This window comes from Vicia villosa, unplaced genomic scaffold (genome assembly GCF_029867415.1).
Source record: "Vicia villosa cultivar HV-30 ecotype Madison, WI unplaced genomic scaffold, Vvil1.0 ctg.000726F_1_1, whole genome shotgun sequence".
Classification (NCBI taxonomy): domain Eukaryota; kingdom Viridiplantae; phylum Streptophyta; class Magnoliopsida; order Fabales; family Fabaceae; genus Vicia; species Vicia villosa.
The window spans coordinates 800,098-809,426 of record NW_026705326.1 but is presented as its reverse complement, the minus strand read 5'-3'; the positions used below and the strand labels follow the sequence as shown (position 1 = coordinate 809,426).

The 9,329-nt window shown below is 32.2% G+C and overlaps 1 long non-coding RNA gene across 1 annotated transcript; it reads left to right on the top strand.

Moving 5' to 3' along the window:
- Positions 1 to 1,759: 1,759 nt before the first annotated feature.
- On the top strand, positions 1,760 to 4,312 carry LOC131630735 (uncharacterized). Its single transcript, XR_009292448.1, has 4 exons — positions 1,760 to 2,085; positions 2,170 to 2,268; positions 2,743 to 2,798; positions 4,063 to 4,312. It is a non-coding gene; the product is annotated as an uncharacterized LOC131630735 (long non-coding RNA).
- Positions 4,313 to 9,329: the final 5,017 nt, after the last annotated feature.

The following is a 9,329-nucleotide window of genomic DNA, read 5'->3' as shown; positions in this document are numbered from 1 at the left end:
TGTGGATGGTATAATTAATGTCTGATTAATGGAATTTGATGTAATATCTTATCTATTTAGTAAAGTGAATTATTACATGTTTTACTATTTTTAAAATGTAACGTCGCAAACCATATTATTAGATCAGCCAAATTAAATTAAGTACGTTTTTTTTTCTAAAAAAAAAAATTAAGTATGTTTTTTAAGGGTTAAACACCTTTTTGCTCTCATTTGGGACGAATCTCAAAAACAACCCTGTAATAAAAAAAATACAAATTCCATCTATGTAATATGAAGATTCCTACATTTTAAATCTTTATTGAATTTGGTGATTTAAGTTGCTGAGTTGTCATTGCCATGTAAGCATTATTGTTAAGAGTCCCACATCGGACAATATATGGCCTGAACATATCCTTATAAGTGGGGGCAATCCTCACCCTACGAGGCGGTTTTGTAGGGTTGAGTTAGGCCTAACCACACTTCTTAACATGGTATCAAGAGTCTCGTTTAAGATCCGGTGGGCCACCTTCTATGGTTTCTGCTATCGGGCCACCCGCCATTTATTTTCACGCTCCAGTTGTCTAGTCCTGGGCGTGAGGGGGTGTGTTAAGAGTCCCACATCGGACAATATATGGCCTGAACATATCCTTATAAGTGGGGACAATCCTCACCCTACAAGTCGGTTTTGTAGGGTTGAGTTAGGCCTAACCACACTTCTTAACAATTATTTGTGTACCTCATTGCCATGTAAGCATTATTTTAAACCTTTATTCCATTTTTTTATTGAATCCAATTAACATATTTTTTTTAATTCTTTATCTAGTTAAAATCAAATGGCATGCAAGTTAGACTCATTCACCCCCTTTAAAAACCTAATTTAGAAAACTCAAACTTCTTCTTCGTTGCTGAACGCTCTTCTTCGTCGCCTCTTCTGCACCAACGAATCCGCCATTGCCGAAGCTTCAGGTACGTTGTTCTCTAGTTTCACTTAGGTTAACTTCGTCTATAATGAATCTTAAAATGTATTGTTCCAATTTCAGGGATGACACTGTTCAATGTAAGCTTCCACCATGATGGTGAGTTTGTGCGTGGTCGATTCGTTTTTTATAGAGGAGGAACTTAAACTATTGTTAGAGAGCTAGATTCAGATACCTGGTCATACTACGAAGCTATGACACTACAACATTTGTTGTCTCTGGCAACACTTTTTTAGGTAACATGTAAAAATTGTTGCCCTCAAATTCATATAGGGAACAATTTATGGTTGTTGCAAAAAAAATATTTGCAACCCTTGATAATTGTTGCCTAAATTACTTTTGGGGACATTTTTTAAACGTAACTCTATTATTTTTTTGGCAACAACTATTAATTGTACCCTTAATTATCTTTGGGGACGATTTTTTATCGTCATTATAGTATTTATTTAGCAATGTTTGATAATTGTCCCATTAAATATTTTTGGGGACAATTTTCGATTGTTTTATTAGTTCTAATAAAAGGCTACATTTCTTTGATTAGCATAAAATTTTAGCAACCTCAAATTTTTTGTGGCAATCTTCCCCCCAAATTTATACATTAAAAAACAAATATCTCCCTCCAAAAAATTATAAGAAAAAATTTATTAAATACTAATAAGTTTGGAAAAAATACTAATAAAAAATGAAAAAAATTGTTAAATTATTAAATTTAATAAGCAAAATGAAAAAAAATAATAAAAAATTGTTATGCGTACAAAAATATCTTTTGGAAAAATCAAGTAACAATGTCTTTTGGTGTTCACAGTTGTACGTTGAAGCTTTCCCAACCCTAGTATGCAAGTACCTCTGCCTCTCCAGCAACCGCTTTCTTCTCCGCGAACGTCTCCCTCACCGGTTCCGTAATTCTAGCTTCGAAATCACTCATCAAATCTAAATCTTCCCATAATTCTTCAAATCAAAATCGAACCAGAATCCCAAATCAAACCAAAATCTCAATTATTCTGTAATTCTTCAAATCGCTCATAAAATCAATCCCAAATCGAACCAGAATCCCAATCTTTCCTCAAACCCCAAATATAGCCACCTTAAACCCCAATCTCACGGACTGCTCAAACCCTATAGCTTCTTGGTACCCATCTTCCTCAATCCCAATCTCATTCTGTCATTCTTCTTCTCTTCTTTTTAACTGTTTGTTAACCCTTTTGTGGATTAGGTTTTGGCTCAACCGTTGATGCTATATGATGAGTAGAAGCGGACCGTGATTCCCCACTCACAACTGTGAAATTCAAAGAAAAATTAATCGATTCGAAAGGTTAATTTTTTTTCATATTCTGAATGTTTCTTATATTCTAGTTAATTTATGTGTTTGGGTTCTCGTTTGTCTGGTTAATTTCACTTATGAGGTACCACGTTAAGTATAATTCCCCATATATTATGTTTATTGAAATTAATCATGGGATTATACTTCAAACTTTGATTGTCTCAAACAAATGTTCTATCAACTATAAAACACACATATAAGTGTATATATGATTGGTGTAATGCCTATTTCTTACCTTTCTAGCGCAGTCATCTATATTATGCATATATATGATCATACGGAATGAATAACTTTACATCTTAAATTATTATTTCTCATGGCATCACCCTTTGCTTCTATTCTAAATGGTTAATGTAATTTATTTGTCTATTAATGTTTTTGAGCAAAATACTATCGACTAGCAGCACCGTTTTTCACAAGTCACGTAACCTATGTTTATAAACTTCTTTGAACAAATGGTTGCAGCCTCGTTTTCGATAGTATTCGGTGTTGCTGCGTTCTTACTTCTTTGGTGTGTTCAGGTAAGTTTTTAAACTTCTTTGCTTATATGTTTCATACATGCTTAAGATATTATATTTTGATTTAGCTTCCTTAAAAAATTAAAAATGTTTGGTTCTGTTTTGATTTTGTTTCAGCTTGTATTTTAGTTAATAATTTAAAGGATACACTAATATACATTAGTAGTTTTATCTTAGATATATTCTTTTATAATTTTTTTAATAAAATAATAATACTAATTTATTTTAAACTAAGACAATTTTTGTTTCTATGAAAGGCTAGAAAAAGTATTTACTGTGGAGAGTTTCCATGAACTTTATAAACAGAGGAGATAATTGAACACCACCATGTTCTCATATAAACATTTATACTCATAAGTTGTTAACATTTTTCTTTCCTGCAATAATAGAAGAGTTTTTTTATAAAAAATATTAAAGAAGAGTTTTATTTCTATTTCACCTTCACTAAATAATGATCACTTTTTTAGTTTTTTAGGATAAACAGTTAGAATTATTAACAAAAGAGAGATGATTAATCTCACTAATTTTAAACCAAATTAAGAGCACATGGCTATGTGATAGAAAAATTTTGACAACTTGTATGTATATTTTCTCTTTCTTTTTTTTCTTTAAAATGTGTTTTTTCTCTTTCCTATATACAAGCAACATTTGAAGCATAAAGAAAAATAAAGCAAGATCTTTCCAAGGAATGCATGTGTATTGACTGCATGAGAAATTAACAATGCAAGTGTATTAGAAAATGAATGAATATTATATTTTCTATTTTTAAAAAATGACATGTGCATAGCTTTTCAAGGAATAAAAGAATGGTAGACAAATATAATACTAGAATGTGTTTGAATATTCCTTTCTATATGTAGAAACAAAAACACCAAATGCTTGGCTTTTTCTTCCCGTCAGTCTTTCTAGTTCAACAATATGCGGTGCATATATGAAAAAGTTGTAGGATTCATATCACTTAAACCACTTTTTCTTTTAAATTAGAATAAAAAATCTATCACTAACAAATTTTATTTAGTAAGAATAAAAATATTCACGCAGTGTCTCAAGTCTCACCATGGCAGATTTGGATTTTTGGTATTCTGGATTTCAGTTAATAATTGAAAGGGTACCCTACTATTTTATCTTCTAATTGTCAATTTAAAAATGTCTAAAATGTATATAATGTTATCTTTAGTTAAATATTTTTAAAATTCATTTGCTAGGTTTATATTTTCTTGAAGTATCCTAATAGGCTTATAGTAATATATAAATCATTTCATTTTAGTAAACCAAGCATGATAAAGAAGGATTGGGTGGAGTTGCCTCCACATAGTCAAGGTTACAAGGATGGTGTCAATTACTTTTTGGATATTGCATTCACCAAAGGAAAGGTTGAAGAAGAAGAGATTTTGTGTCCTTGTGCTGTGTGTTGCAATGATAGTTGGGAAGTAAGAGATGTAGTGTATGACCATTTATGTAGCAAAGGATTTGTAAAAGGATACACTGAATGGATTTATGTATTTGCTACTATCTTGAATTAATGTTTGAATTAGAGTTTATTATAATTTATCTTTTGTTGATGTATGGTTAAATTTGATCTTGTTTAAGTTATTATCCACATTTTTTTGAAGCCAGTCATCATCGATTATATTAATTAGAAAATAATCAAAAAATTGTATATTTTATATGGATGATGTAAAAGCAACCTATAAGCTATGGCAACACTTTAAAAATGTTCCTCCTTGTCCAGATTTAAGGGAACAATTAATAATTGCAACCGCTTCTAGCAACACTTAAAAAGCGTTGCTTAATAGGCCACAAATAATCGTCCCCTATTCTTTTGGTTTAGGCGACGTTATTAAAAAGCGTGCCTAAAGAACATGAAAAAGCGTCGCCTTAGAGGCCACTAATAATCGTCCCCTATTCCTTTAGTTTAGGCAACGTTTTTAAAAAGCGTGCCCAAAGAACGAGAGAAAACGTCGCCTTAGAGAATAGGCAACGCTCGCACAGGAGACGCCTAGGAAACGTCCCCTATTCCTTTAGGCAACGTTTTTTAAGGGTCTGGCAACGTTTTCTAATTGTTGCCAGAGAGCCTAAATGTTGTAGTGTGAGTTTAGTTCTTGAATGTGGTTTCGACTATAGTGGAATCCGAATGTGGAGGAAAATAGAAGGTACTGATGAAAACTTCTTTCACGTCACTGATGATGTTCATGTTACAACAATTGCAAATAATGCTATTATGAACAATGTTGAGGGACATATTTGGCTTGAGCATTTTGTTGGTGACAACACAAAGAGGGTTGAGATTCCAAATATAGTTGCAGTTGATGTTGGTGAAACGAGTGAAGATGAAGAATCAGTAGGAATAGAATTTGAGGACAGCGAGGAAGAAAGGGTGAATGATGACAATGAAGGATTTGTGGTTGTGGAGGTTGAGAGACCCAATGAAGGTAATAGGGTTGAAGTTGGTGGTAAGAAGCTAAGGTACAAGTTAAGAGCTAGGAAGGATCAACCAATTTTAGAGTCTCCTAAAAAAATGAAGTTGCGTGTTCCTGCAAGGGTCATGAAAGGCAAACCTAGTTCATCAAAGGTGGTGGAGGAAGATGGAGATTATGAAAGTGAAGACCTTGGCAGTTCTGATCCAGATGTTAGTGACAATGAAAAGATGCCTAAATATGAGAAGTTTAGAGGAGATTTACTCAACAAAGACTATGAATTCAAGCTAGGTATGGAGTTTAATTCTCATGATGAATTTAAGGATGCCATAAGAGAATGGTCTGTTTTAAATGGTAGAGAGATTAAGTGTGTGAAAAGTGAAAGTAATAGGGTAAGGGTAGCATGTAGGGGTAATTGTGGTTTTTTAGCCCTTTATAGTAAAGTTGGTGACAAACACACTTTTCAATTAAAGACTTGGGTGGGGACCCATACATGTGCTAGGGTTTTGAATAACAAGTCAGCAAATTCTAAGTGGGTTTCTAAGGTTGTTGTAGAAAAGAGGCAGCATAGTGGGAAGGTCAAAGTTTCAGATCTAATGGCAGAACTTAGATGCAAATACTCAGTTGGGATTTCTAAGGGAAGGACATGGGGAACCAAATTGCAAGTTTAACACCAAATTTACACATCAGTTTCTTACCAATTGTTTGCAACTTTAATACCAAATTACTGACCACATACATACCAATAACATCTATAGAAGTTTAGCACAAAATTTACATACCATAAACAACATGGTTCCAATTTCATTCATTCATTTCAATATGATGATACAGGGGAGTACAACTAAAGTTTACAACTATTTGATACAATTCATAGCATTTCAATACTTATAACTAAACAAAATTGCAAAAAACAACCAAGATACAATAAGAGTGTATGTCAGGGCATTAATAATCTTCTGATCTTTTGCTGACTTCAGTTTCAGTTTCTCAATCTTCTTTTTGTTCATTGACATGCCAAACTCGTTTAAGGCATTCTTCCCAAACTCTGCACCCAACTTCCTCATAACCTCTAACATCTTTTCAGTTTCAAGTGAACATCCATCATACCGAGGACCCTCAAGTATTCCACTGTCAAGTTCATCGTCCCAATGAAATCCATTACAATCATCTTCCTTCTGCAAAAGCAAACAAACCCCCATTGTCAAATTATAAAAAACGAAATCTGGTAAACTATCAAAATTAAATACCATTAAGAACTAAGGATGTGTAGACAAGCGAACAAACCCCCAATTTTTACACTTCCAATATCTTCTTCCTGGGTTTGACTTCGATTTCGACACAAAAATTCGCATAGGAAGCTGGTGCCCACAGGTTGGAGCTTTCCGTCCACTGCTATTGATCTCAGAACTTGCGCTTCCGGCCATTGATTGAAGCCCGTGAATAGGTTGATGTCGTTGTTGTTAGCTGCGCAGAAACCCTAGATGACAATTGACAATTGATTTCAACGAAGCACATGTGTTTCAATTTAAATTATTTTGTTTTATATAATAAAATATGTTAATTGGATTCAACAAAAAAAATGGAATAAAGGTTTAAAATGTTTAAAATAATGCTTACATTGCAATGGGGTATACAAATAACGCTTACATGGCAATGACAACTCAACAACTTAAGTCACCAAATTCAATAAAGGTTTAAAATGTGGGAATCTTCATATTACAGAGATGGAATCTGTGTTTTTTTTATTACAGGGTTGTTTTTGGTATTCGCCCCAAATGGCAGGGGGCAAAAAGGTGTTTAACCCTTTTTTAATAGGCAAATTAAATTAAGTACGTTGATAGTTTATAGGTTAGGCTTCATGATTGATGATTAATAATTATAGTTGATGATTGAGAATTAGTAGTTTTAAATTAATTAAAATGTTTCAAAATATGTTTTGTTCGGTCTCTTTTAATGTAACCATCTTTCAATTGCGCGATGCATGTAATATTATCTTCATATATGGTTGTTGTACATGTTTTTCCAAAAGCCAGACCGTAAGTGTTTTATGTGTGTTTTAACTGATTGAAAACTCTTTTGTTTTATGTCAAAGCACGTTTTTGAAATCTTTCCAACCAGGGGGCAGTTTATCAATGATAATAGCAATTTGAAATTATTCATTGAGAGACATACCTTTTGTAATGATTTTATGAGTGATCTTTTGAATTTCCTGGCTTTGAGCTTCCACAAATTTTTCATCCACCATCTTATAGTTCAAGTAGCGGCTGACAACATATTTCTTTGCACCTAGTTCTTCAGTATGGTATTTCTCTTGCAGAGCTTCTCATACCTATTTAGCAATCTTGTAATTACTGTAGTAATCGTACAAATCATTAGCAAGATGGTTCAAAATGTGATTTTTGCAGAGATAGTCATTCTCTCGTTATAGGGAGATTTTTTTCCTGGATTGTAATTTATCTGCCGCATTTTTAGTTTTTTGCAGCAAAGTCTAAATTAGACGTTTTTGCGGTCCCGTCTAATTCCACCGATGTCTTACTATTAGTTAGTTCAATTGATCCAGAAGGAGCAACTGAGATATCCTCAGTTAGAACGTGGATAACCTTCTTTAAAGTTAAGAAGAATTTCATCTTAGTTTGCCAACGTTTGAAGTGAGAACCCTCAAACAAAAATGATTTGTGAGACACATGGCAGTTAATACAAACGTCTTAAAATTGTTGTTTTTTGAATTTTGAAAAGGTTGTCACGGAGGAAGTTATTGACTGAGTCACAGAACAATACGCTTTCTTTAAGATATTTCGCAACATTGCCAAAACTATGCAAAGCAACTCTTAATAACCACGACGCCACCAAGATAAAACATCTTATTCACAAAAGAGTTCTATTATCACTTGCACTGTGATGAATATTCAAAGAAATACACCTTTATATGGTGTTTAAACCACTAGTAGTATCTGAAACAATTTCAGTCGTTGATGGCGAACAAGACCACTAGAAAAGTAAAGAAGAAAAAATTTGTTTTAAGATGAAGAGAAGAGAGATTCCAAAAGTTTAGAAATCTGGTGTACGTTTTCAATAAACTTAAAATCATGTTAATAGGTAAATGATTCAACTAAGTGGAGAGAAAAGAGTGGGAGAGTGGAAGGAAAATAGTGGGAGAGAGCTACTTAGTCAAAATTAGATTTTGATGGGTGACTCATTATTAATTAATATTAATAGTTTAATTCTACTAGAATTAACTCTCATCAAAATAGGACGACTCTTACAATTTACGTTAAGTTTCCAACATTCTTCGAATCGCATACCGATGGATAGTTTACAATATAATATAATAATACTATAAATTATTTATAGGATTGTTTACCCCAAAAATCATCTAACACCAAAGTTTACACCGCATGCAATACATGATGATCTAATTTTTTTAAAAATTGTTGATTTATAAGTTTCAACAACTTGTTTACAAATAAATGTTGCTGTCAGAATCTGAACCCTAGACCAACTAGCAAGTGTCAGCTGAGCTATCACACTCACCCTTCATGATAATCTCATTTGCTTGTTTGTGAAAATAAAAAAATACTAAACATTTAAAAAAAATAAAACTACAATATTATATGATGTAGGTGTTATAATCAGCTTAAAAATAACATTTCTCCTATAAATTATACTAAGTAATTTAGATTTAATTTTCAGCATATATGATCATGATGTTTTAATACTTTGTCATTTCTTTTTGTTATAGCTGTCAATTCCATTTTTTTAGTTTTCCTTATTTATACGTACCAAAATAGTTAGCATATTTAGTTCATTTGTTTGATTCTATAACATCTTTAGTAATACGCATATCTCCACATTTTACACTTTTAAATATTTCTCCAAATTTTAAAATACTAGTAATGATTAATCATTTGTTCAAATTGTATAATAAAAAAAGCACTATGTTATCAATTAAGTTATTATTAAAACAATGATAAAAATGTTTGTTTTTAGGAGAATGGTAATAAATGTTAGTACGATAATAATTATTTTAACAAAAGAATAATAATGCATGATTAAAATATTTTTTCATTATAATCATAGTTAGTCGGTTCTGATTTATGATGATCGACGTTTAATT